The sequence below is a fragment of the Callorhinus ursinus genome, unplaced genomic scaffold (genome assembly GCF_003265705.2).
Source record: "Callorhinus ursinus isolate GAN/ISIS: 27379988/994484 unplaced genomic scaffold, GSC_fseal_2.0 scaffold7, whole genome shotgun sequence".
In the NCBI taxonomy this organism is placed as follows: Eukaryota; Metazoa; Chordata; class Mammalia; order Carnivora; family Otariidae; genus Callorhinus; species Callorhinus ursinus.
In genome coordinates this window covers 69,611,188-69,623,191 of record NW_027397069.1, presented here as the reverse complement: position 1 = coordinate 69,623,191, position 12,004 = coordinate 69,611,188, and the positions used below count along the sequence as shown (strand labels likewise).

At 43.7% G+C, this 12,004-nt stretch overlaps 1 pseudogene; it reads right to left on the bottom strand.

Annotated features, from left to right (window-relative positions):
- Positions 1-226: 226 nt before the first annotated feature.
- On the bottom strand, positions 227-3,689 carry LOC112826388 (FGFR1 oncogene partner 2 homolog pseudogene; annotated as a pseudogene).
- Positions 3,690-12,004: the final 8,315 nt, after the last annotated feature.

Here is a 12,004-nt window from a genome sequence, read left to right as displayed (position 1 = left end):
ACAAAGGTGCAGATTCAAAAAAAAAAAAAAAAAGATTGATTCAACCAATGGTCAGGTTACTGGTTGGCAGCTGGAAGGGCATAATCAAAACTTCTACTTTAGTGAAGCTTCATTGTTATTCCCTAACGATTTACTAACAGTCCTGCTTCTCATCCCTGATCCGGCCCACCCAGCCCCTGCACACTTCACGGAAACAGTGCTTCCTCAATAGGCAGTACTCCCTCCTCTAAAGGTGCAGTTGAGCTGCACAGAGAAGAATGAGGTGGCTTACAGAAAGCCAGACCCCAAACCTCTGACCCTCAAACCTTCACTAACCAGTCAAGCCCTTCTTCCTAGATCCTGCTTTCAGAGAGGAAAAGAAAGTGATCATCTGGTGGCATATAAATCACTGTGTTAACAATATATCTGGTTATTGTGTTTATTAGAACATTTAAAAATTCTCAAGAGAGGGTTTGTGGCTAGATCTCAAATCCTCAGCTCAGATTAAGACCCTGGAGTGGAATCAAGAACGCTTCTCAAATAGGCCCTGACTCTGGTCCCCAAAAGACTCTGCCTCTTCTACCCAAAAACTGCAGACCTGCTTCTGGCACTTCATTCATTCTCCACCTCATTGGCTCCTTGTCAAGCCCTCTGAGGGGCCCTCAGTAAGTCAAGTGAGTCACAGGGAGACTTCCTGGAAACATCACCACCTTCAGCTACCCGGCTGAGGGATGAAAAGATCAAAGGGCACCCAGTGCAAAGTTCCCATTCAAGAATTACAACAGTGTTGACTTTTGGGAGGGAAGCTTGTGAAGAGGAAAGGTCTGTGCCTATATTGAGCAGACATTGGCAAGTCCAAGACAAAAACATTAACACCTCCTGATGAGGTTATGAACTGTGGCTTCTATAAATTCAACCAAATTTGCACCTTTTGTGTCTCAAGAGTGTTTCATTAAGGTGCAGGGAGAGCAGACGATCTCTCTCTCTGCAGTGAGCCCCTGAACCTAGCCCCTGCTCACCCAAGTGCAGTGGGGACATGGATTCATGCTCTTAACCTCCATTGGAATTTTCCGCCTCACGCCAGCAGACTCCCTATTTGTGTCCAGGGCCAATGAGTTTTCAGGGAAAAGCAATTTTCTCCTGGGAGCTACAAACACTGACCTGTAACAGATGAGTAACAAACACCACAGTGTCTGGAGAAAAAATAAAACAATCACATTTCCATCTTCAATATTGTCCTACCAGGGTGCCAGTGATTCTTTATTACCAACCATTGAGGACGGCCAGAGTCTGTCCATTATAAACTGGCTTTCTGTAATGATTAGCACCGTACAGTCACAGATGGAAACTAAAAAACAAAAACAGCAAACAACAACAACAACCCCCCCCAAAAAAACCCCAAACATGATTAAAAGGCTGAAGATTTTCAAACAATCTCTCTCAATTTCTTTTAAAAATCAAAGCACAATCTGTTTACTTCACCCAGTGACGTCTCTATAGTTTTCTCAGCGTTGTAACCTGAATTTAGATGAAAGGAAAATACTAGATTTGTGCTCTGTGTCCTTCCTTGAAGTAATTGGTCACTAGTGATTAATAAATGTGTTCAGTGAATCTGTCAGAGCTAGGATGCTGAGACTTAATATTGTTAAAATGACAATCTCCTCCAAATTACTCTACTGATTCAAAATCCCAGCTGGCTTTTCTTGCAGAAATTGACAAACCAATCCTAGAATTCATATGGGCCCCAGTAGCCAAAATAACCATGAAAGGAACAGCCAAGTTGGGAGGACTGATACTTACTGATTTCAAAACTTACTATAAAGCTGTGGTAATCAAGACAATGTGTTCTACTGGTGTAAGAACAAACACATAACTGGACTGGAGTTGGGAGTCCAGAAATAAGCCCTTACATTTATGGCCAGTTTATTTTTTGACAAAGATATCAAGACATTTTATTGGGGAAAGAATAGTTTTTTCCACAAATAGTGCTAGGACAACTGGAGATCCGTATTCAAAAGAATGACCTTGGACTCTAACCTCACACCATATGCAATAATTAACTCAAAAAGAGATCATAGACTTAAATGTATAAGCTAGAACTATAAAACTCTCACAAGAAAGCGCAAAAGTAAACCTTAATGACCCTGGGTTTGGCAATGTTTGCTTAAATATGACACCAAAAGCAAAAGCTACAGAAGAAGTAGATAAATTGGACTAAAAACATCATCGAACTAAAAACATTTATACTTCAAACAATACCATTAAGAAAGTAAAAATAGGGAAAGATGACAGAGCAAGAGTAAAGAAACACAATCCCTTTGGTTCCAGAAAATCTGAAAAAAAGGGAGGCTTATCAAGTCTTCAAAGCTACTCAAGCAAAGCAGGCACTTTTGGAAAAGAAAGAGCAGTAGAAAGGAAAAGGGGTCAAAGTTAAAATGATTGGACCAGTTCCTACATGTTTTCTGTAGGCAACAACATGACACAGTGTACCTAAAATGACTAAAAGCACAGGCTTATGTCTTGGAAGTGCCAAGTAAACATCCCTTGGCCTTTGTTTTTTGCATCCAAAGGATTAATGGGGTGAGTTTACTGGTGCAGGGGACCACATGAAAAAATGCACAATATTATTAATCATTAGGGAAATGCTAATCAAAACCACAGGGAGGTACCACTTCACAGTTATGTGTACATTGTTAATACGATGGTTCTTATAAAAAAGAGACAAAAATAGGATGTGGAGAGATTGAAACTCTCCTACATCGCTGATGGGAATGTAAAATGGTGCAGCCACTTTAAAGAGCAGCAATTCCTCAAAAAATAAACATGGAATTACCCTACGATGTCATCTGGAGAACTTCCCATCTATTGAATTATTTTTAAATTACATTTTAATAAGAATAATGCCTGAAAATTATGCATTTTCAGAAATGATCTTTTAAAAATGTCACTTGCCAGTGTATTGTACATAATCTAAAAGTAATAACTGATTCAGGTGGTGATTTCTTATTATTCACTATTATTCCACTAATTAACTAATGTAGCAGGCCAGGCCTGGGGCTCTTTTGGAGTCATGTCACAGAAATGTTCAGCTCTTCTCAGGCTCAGATCAATTGGTGAGAATTGACAGAGACTGATAACAAAGAGTGTACTTTCTTATGCATCATCTTTTGTGAGGCTAAAACTTGAATCTTGAGTTTGTAGGATTTCTCTCAAATCCTTGATTTCCTGTTTAAGTTGAAAATTCTTTTCCTATTCATGCAACCCTGATGCTCACCAATCTCAGTGGCTTTCCTCATTATTGCTGCTATTTCCATTACCTGGTCAGCATGGGATCATAATATCTTAGAGTGATGCTCATTAAATTTCATTATTATACCAAGGTCATCCTTTTGGTTAGCCATTAGCAGCCCAAACATTTGCTCTCAGCACTTGCTCATGGTAAGTCCCAAAGCCTACTGATGTTCCTCCAGGGATGTATGAAGTTCTTTGTGCTCTTGCTGCCAGTCTCCATCTGATCTCTGCTGTGCCTTTGCCAATATCTTGAGTCTTCATTCAGTTCTTGAATTTCTTCCTAATACTGCTTCATCACTTCCACTCCTCTTGAGAGCCATGGTTTGCTCATAAAAAGATTTTGCTGCTTTGTCACAGTCTCTTGATCTTTCAGCAAGAGTCATAGCATCAGCAAAGGTCTTCTCCAATGTACAACTCATTTTCTGGTCTCCATTCTTTGCAGCTAAAATGGTTTGTTGGAAGACAACATGATCTCCTTAACCCCCAAAGGTGCAGGGACAGCCAGCATGAATCCTTTCAATGAGGGAAAAGTAAGATGCCAAGAGGAATCACGTCCAAGAGTTGCAGTGGGGCTGGCTACCTAGCCCCTTCCTGAATCCCATCACTGTTCTTCTGTGTCCCCTCCCTTTAGCCTGGCATTCTTTTGCTCAGGACCATGCATGATATGGGCTTTCTCCCCATAGTTAGGGTGGTTAGTGGTACCCCCAATGAAACAATAAAATGAAATGCTCATCCCTAACTGAAAACAAGATGACTCCTCCCTGAAGCAGATCTGTCTCTGTTTTTCTTTAGCATGGGCCTGCTTTTCTATTGTGCATGAGGGCACATTAACACATCCCCACTATCTAGTGAGCTTAGAAACCTTGGCTGTGCTGAGGGAGTATTCATGGAGTATCCTAGCTATATGATGTCCCTCAGGCAAAACTCCTAGGCAACCCTCCATCTTTAGAGCTTCCCTCTCAGATCACGAGGGCCTTAAGCAAAGATGAACCAGAAAGCCAGCTGCCCCTGTCCCCCAGCCTCAGGTGGAAGGCTCTGGAGGGCTTTCAGCATTTTTGACAGTGTTTCAGATATGGGGCTGCCTTGGGCTGTGGAGTGTAAAATGCTTCTTGACAGGCTGAAGCTCTGCATGCAGGCACTGTCATGAGTTTTGTGATATGTGAGGACATACCAAATGGGACATCCTTTGCACTCGCTCTAGAAAAATACTTAGATTGGAGCACTAGGGATTGATTTTCCTCCCTCCAGCTTCCATTAAACTAAATATTCTTCACACCGGATGTTGATAGGGTGGCTTAGAGTGCTCCTAAGAAAACCAAATACACTTAAGACTTTATCCCCTGTCCCTAAATCAGCATTTCTCAACATGGGGCCACAGATCATCTTTGTCACATAGTCACCTGGGGAGTTTGCTAGTTTGTTAGACACACCATTTCCAGGTTCCATCTAAAAACATTAATGCTGGGGCACCTGGATGGCTCAGTTATTTAAATGTCTATCTTCGGTTCAGGTCATGATCCTGGGGTCCTGGGATTGAGCCTGCATCAGGCTCCCTGCTCAGTGGGGGTCTGCTTCTCACTCTCCCTATGTCCCTCCCTTCTGTTTGTGTGCTCTCTCTCTCTCTCTCTCTCAAATAAATAAATAAAATCTTAGAAATGACAACAATAACATTAGTGCCTTCCAGTCTTTAGGCCCAGAGGTGGGGAGTTTGCATTTCAAACAAACTTATTTTGCATATGAGTTTAGGAACTGTATGAGCTGAGCTGAAGTCTGGTCCCCACAATTCTAGACCCTGGGGCATCCAACTGTCCCTCACTTTCAAAGGATAGGTCATGAAAAAGACTAATGGATTGCAAATCTCATCATACTGAAGAAATAAATTAGGTGATTATTCAATTTTTTCCACCACAGGACTGCTTTAAGTTATCTGTGGGGCATTTTAGTAGGATTTTGTTTAGGAAATCTAATTCCTGTTTTAAGAACCTACAGATTGAGTCATTTGTTACCCCTTCCTTGCATAGCTACCATGCACCATTCACTTCCATCTCACTCCTGGCCCAGTATGTGACATGCACAATTACCTTCCCCCTCTAAGCTAGCGGTTCTTAACCGTGGCTGCACATCAGAACCACCACAGGATCTTTTAAAAATACCAATGCCCAGCTCACAAACCAGACCAATTGCATCTGAATTTCTGTGGAGTAGGACCCAACTACCAATATTTTTAAAGCTATTCAAGCAATTCCAGTGGGCAAGCAAAGTTGAAATCACAGTTCTGAGGGAACATTGAACCCATTTTTCATAGACTCCAAGCCCACCCACATTTGAGTCAATGGTCCTGCCTCCACATTCTTTCCTGTCTGTGGGAATGCGCTCTCCCATGACTCCATCCATCTCCTGGGCTCCATCATTCCAAGGAAAGACTGATGTTGTCCCCATGCATACTTGCAGACCCTCCACCACCAGTAAAGTTACACCATTTGGCTCCTTGCTAAGATCCACCTGTTCTGTTGCCCAGGCTGCCAGTTTGCTGCCTAGGGCTGCCTTCCCTCTCTTGCTCAGCCTTGCCTTCTGCCCTGACACAACTGAGCCACACAGCTCCTCCATTAGAGTCCGACTTTAAAGCCCACCACTTCAGGAACACATACTCATCTTCATTAACCATGAGGTCAGTTCACCTCCCTGGCCAATGCCTGAAGTGTTGATGGCACTGTGGGCAAGGAAAGAGAGAGGCAAGATAAACTCTTTAAACCTCAGTTTCCTAATCTGCAAAATAAGAATAATAATACACAACTCCTAGGCTCTGAGAGTCAATGGACAAGGCTGCCTGCCTTCAGGGTGACCTTGGATGTCTTCTGGGCCCATCTGTGGGCCAAGGGCAAGTCTAGAGCATCCTGGGGAATGAGAAAGATTGTGTCAGAGGTTCGTACTTCTGACGTCTTATTCCAGAACCATGCCCTGGGCCCCCAGGTTATCTTCCAGTCTACTTGGAACCTGGCCCCCACATCTGCTGTGTCAGGGAGTCCAAGCAACAGGCTGCCATGCGTCACTGGCTAGCTCCAAGCTGAGGGGGGTGGGCGGGGAGGTGAGGAGAGTCAGGGCCAGATCAGGCCTGGTCCACAGGACATATTTGGCAAAAATATGCTTTATTCTGTCCACAAGGTCGAGACCAGTCCTCCTTGGGGTATTTGCCCCCCCCCAGCATCCACAGCCCCACCTATATTATTGGCCACGTCATTGTCCCCACCCTGGCAGAACTTCTCGGTTACCCTCTGCATCTCCTTGCAGACTCTGCTGCTGCCACAATCCTCTGGGAGCCACACTACCTCCTATGCAAATAAAACTACCCAGCAGGGTAGATGTGAGGGTTAAATAGACAACATATGGAAAAGGACTTCTCATTCTAACAAACTGTGGTACCAATGTTAGGTGTATGGCTGCCAAGGAGAAAACCACATTCTTCCACTGAGTGTCATTCTGGGCAGCTGTAGCATTATCCCAGGATTGCGGCTTCTCCCTCTCTGGCCATCTTCCTGGGTGTGGCTCCCAGCTTTAAGCTCTCTGTGTGACCTTGACCATGCATTGCATGTTTCTTGAGAACCAGTTTCTTCATTTGAAATATGAGAACAGTTCAGAGTTGTTGTAAATATTACAAATGTCATTATAATTCAAGATCAGAAATAACATCATGTATGTGTGAAACATCTGGCTTATCATACACACCTATTAAATCATGGCTTTTACTATTAATATTACTGTGACTGAGAGCCAGGAAGTGTGGGATCTCATTTTGGAGGAAAGATTTTGAGAAGGGGACTTCACTGGTGTTCAGTGACCCCCTTGAGGGGTAACTTTCCCCTCCCTCCACCTCACCTGAGCCCTCTGCTCCATGCCCACCCACTTCTGCATCCCAGTTGCCTGAGAGCTCTTGCACATACAATGACTAGTGTCATGTTCTGGTCCTCCTTTTTGTAGGTGAGGAAGTAGGTCCCCTCTGTGCACAGGTGGCAGAGCCAAGACCTACACTCAGTAACTTCTGGCTCCAGACTCAAGGCCCATCCCTCTGCCTGCCTAGCTCTCTCTGCAAGAGTTACATTTGGTAGCAGTTTTTGTGTTTTGTTTTGTTTTTATAAAATCATTATTATTGTCTCTTCTATCTATAGCATGATAGAGGATAACACAATGGAAAGAGGAATGAGAAGCTGCCAAATCCCAATTCAGAGATGAGTTTGGTGGTTTCCTTATGTTGGTTCATTTCTGTTTCACTGCAGCCCTGTGTCTCCTGCCGAGGGACAGCCTGGAATGGATCCAGACTTGGCCTTGATCCCAGGTCTCTTATTCTTAGTATTCTTGATACCCAGGGTAATGGGTTTCTGTTTCCCAGGCAGAGTGACCTCCTGGAGGTCTGGACATTAGCCCTTTATTTGGAGCTGAGATTTGATGTTTTTTCCCAGCACATCATGTCTCAGCATTCGCCTCATTGACTCACACCCCAGGGCTCCTGTTCCATTCATCTGGGTCTGTTCTTATTAACTATCCCCTCCTGCCATCCCACCTGGCACTTTCTGGCTCACTGGATAGTAGGAAATGGTACCGGGTAGTGGAGAAAATGACCTAAGGTTAAATTTGAAAATCCCTAAAAACTGGGAGATCCACCACCACCACCACAGAGTCAACGTTTAGTGGTGGCCCTTGTGGACATAGTAGAGGTACATCCCCAACTCAGGCAATCCAAAGGATGAAATGACAGCAAGAAGATACAGGGTACTTACCACATGCCCCGTATTTATCAGATAATTTGGAGCGTACACCTGCTTGCCCTTGAGGAGACAAGACACATTTACTTGAAATTCAGTCCAATTTTACGTATAATGTAGACTAATAATACATACTTACAGTTAAGTTACAGAGTATAAACCAGAGGAGTATTGGTGTGAGATTTTACCCTGCTTTCCCATTAAATTAGCCTGCCACAATTCCATGGAGGTGGGCAGAAGACATGAGACTCTAGGGTCAGAGACAAAGGACTTAATTACTCATAGCACATCAAGAAGCATGTTCCCCTGAACCACTCCCCCAAGTTCATGGGGCTCAGTGGAGCAGTCCAATGGGGGGGTGAACACACAGTGGGTCTTTGTCACTATGCTTAGTTAGGAAACCCTCAATCCAAAAGAGGCTCCTGGCAAATCCGCCCAACCTTTGCCTTGGATGGAGATATTATCTTTATTATTCTGGTCAGGAAAATTCTGCTTTGTGTCCAGAGGGGGACACTTTTTCTACATTTCAAAGTTTACTACACAAACTTCCTTGAAAACTCATCCAGAACCAAGGCCATCATTGCCTCTGCTAATAAGACACACAAAATGCAAAAGACCATGGAAAATTGTCTCCAAAAAGCTATAAAAATCTATAATGAGAAGTTGCAAAGTGAGAAATACTGCATTTTATCCAACTAGAAGGATAAAGGGCATTTCCAGTTGATTAAGGACACAAACTGTGATTTTCCCCCCAGAATTTCCTTTGCCTGATTCTATCTAACATTATGCCAGTAATCTGCATGAAGAGATTTCTTGAACACATGCCTGGGAAGAAAGACGGCCCAAAGGATGTTGGGTGCAAGGAGGCCATCAATCTGGCAGGTGTAATTTTCTTGAAAGTGATCCAAAAGGCAGCTGATTCTGTTCAGGGGATGGAGAGCTGGCTAGAAAACTTACTGGGGCAGAGACCATTAAGGGGCCTCCTTCAGAGTTGCTCACCCAGGAAGGGAGGGATTGGCCATGAGTGTTTTTGCAGGGGTGGAAACTTTGTTCCTTCTGTTCTGTGGAAAGTCTGGATTGGTGATGATAATGATCATGAGCCTAGTTTTTAGTTATCTGAACTCCTAGAGAGGTGTGAAATCCCAAGGAGAAAATAATCTGAAAGTCTTGCTTCTTTTGGCTTTGGGAAGCATTCTGTGACTCAGAAAATTCTTCCTTCTCCATAAGGAGGAGAGAGACCAGCAGAGCAGCATGTTCCCTTCAAGTTCCCAAGATTGTGTTCTTGGGTCTGTGTACCCAGCATTGTGCCAGGATGTGCAAGATGCCACAGGATAAAAATGGTGCACATCTCTGGAGCATCAACTTTCATCATTCATTCATTCATTCATTCATTCAATAGTGAATTTGTTCACTTGTTGAGTAATCAGTTTACTCAATTTGCCATATGCTAAGCATTTTCACTACATAGGTAATTTAAATTATCGTTTTATAGTAAATGAGCATAAGTGTTTTGAAGTGGGCTGAAAATTTCATGTTAAATTTTTTAAATATGCCTATAGACATTAAAAACATTTCCCACTAGTTCTTTCCTTGATTCATTTACCCAACAAAATGTTACCAAGGAACAACTGTGCACCAGGCATGGTTCTAGGTGTATAAGTAAATGAATAAGATAATTTTAGGAAAAGATAAGTGTTGTAAAGGAACTAAAACTGAACAAAGTATATACAGTGACTGGAGGAAGGGATGGCTAAATTAGATGGATGGTCAGGGAGGAGGTGACATTTGAGCTGAGATCTGAATGACAACAAGAAGCAACAAGATGTGAGATGACCTGTGGGTGGTGTTCCAGGCATAGAACACAGCAAACGCAAAGGTCCTGAGGTTTAAAATGTTCAAAAGGTAGGAAGGAGTCCAGTGTGTCTGAAGAGTCATGAGCAAGGAGGTAAAAGGCAAGAAATGGCAACAGAAAGATAGAAAGAGACCAGCCTCTGTAGGCTTTTTAAAAAGCCATGGTGAAGAACCCCCAGGATGACAGGAAGCCTTGGGAAAGTTTTCAACAATGGGGCTATTTGATCTGATTTATGCTTTAAATAGCAACCTTGGCGGTGAAGGCGGTGAAGGTGGGAAACCTACTGGAGGACTACTGTTGGTTTATATGTACTTCTTCCCTGGCATTAAAGTTACCTGGATGGAAAAGCTGAATGAGAAGCCCAGGCTTATGTGAATACTGGGGCACAAGTGGGAGAATGCCCCCAGGTTGCATCTGGAGTACACAGGGCAAAGACATCCTGAATGTAGATGAAAATATATGACAGAATCTTCAAAGTACACCATCAACGTGCAGACCATCAAGTAGACAGCAACTGATATGTCTGTAGCAGCACTAAGCCAGGAATTGGCCTCATAGAAAGAAAAAAGACAAGACTTACCCATCCACTTGCAAAGTCTTCCTCTCCCTATCATCCCCAAATTCAGAACCTCTGCCAGGAAGCAACATTCCGACCACACATGTACTTTTCCACTTGAATCCACCTGCCGAGCAACATGGCAATTTGGAAGTAAGAGTTAGCAAGGAGGATAAGGAGAAACCAGCCAGCCACATCGCTGCCAAATAACATTTACTAAAACCTACTGAGTGCACAGTATACGAGGAGATAGAAGAACTTGGCCCTGTGCTCCTGGAACTCACATCTGGATGGAAAGGCAGGACAGAGGCATCTACAATACATGTCACAGTCCTCAATCCTCCAAGCAATGGAGACTGAGTTTACCACTCTTTATGGAGTAGCCAGGCAGGTGCAGTGCAGCTGAGGGTCAGGTTCAGGGTCAGGAACTAAGCCAAGTCCCCAGCTAGAGGAGCTGCCAGAGCCTCTCTGTCTCAAGAACACTGATCTCCACAAAAGCATTGGAGAAAACCCGGAGAAGCCTCCCAAGAGGGGAGGCCCTGATGAGGAAGATTCTATCACCTCCTACGTGGCTGCTCAGGGCACAGTTTATAGCCCACCAGGCCAGCCAAGCCAGGTCAAGACACAGGCCCAGCCTCCATCTGTGTCAACCACAGAACAATTCCATGCATTGTTCTCTCCCTAATTTGTTTCTCATTGTTCTCTCACTAATGAGTCCTTTCAAGCTTGTTCAAGGGCCTAAATTATTATTTTACTTTTTCAGGGAAATTGCACACAATTTAGTGAGTACTCTGTAACATGTTCAGCATCCCTTACAACCTCCCTGGGCAGGAGACTGAATCACGCCTGGTTTCTGGGTCTGAAACACAGCCATCTCTCAGCTGAGTCTGCAGCAAAGGATGGAGAAGCCACCTGGCCCTCTCGAGTTCTCAACTGCTTGGTCACTGAATTAGTCACGATCTGTGGTTGCAAACAATAAAAACCCACTCTGGTTAGTTTCTACAGAACAAGAATGGGTTGACTGAAAGGGTATCAGATAACTCACAGAATTAAAGGGAAGTCTCAGAAAGAGGCCAGAACCAAGGGGCGGGAGCAGGTGGCTACAAGGACACCCAAATTCACACAGAGGGACAAATCTAGCAGGGATGCCGTGGCTCCTGCTGATGGATCAGAACCAATGTTACAGCCTCCACCACCAACCCTGGCATGAGGTCTGTGGGGTTTTCTACACCTCTACCTCACTCACTCCAGAAGCAAAGTCCCAGTGGGAACATCTGGTTGACCAAGAGGGGGTCACGTGTCTGTGTGGAAAGAATATCCCAAGCCCTGATTCCTGTGCCCCAAACATAGGATGGGCTTTGACACACTGAGCTATAGTCAAATTAACAGATGTCCACTAAAGCCACTGAATGTTGTGTGATATTAGTTGCTCTGAGCTTCAATTTGGTCCTTGGTGAAGATACTTTTAATTGAAATAACAACAAGTTTTGAAAATATAAACCAGTAAGAAACAATCTGAGTATAATATTAGAAGAAATTAGTGTGGGCATAAGTGACTTGAAATAGCAC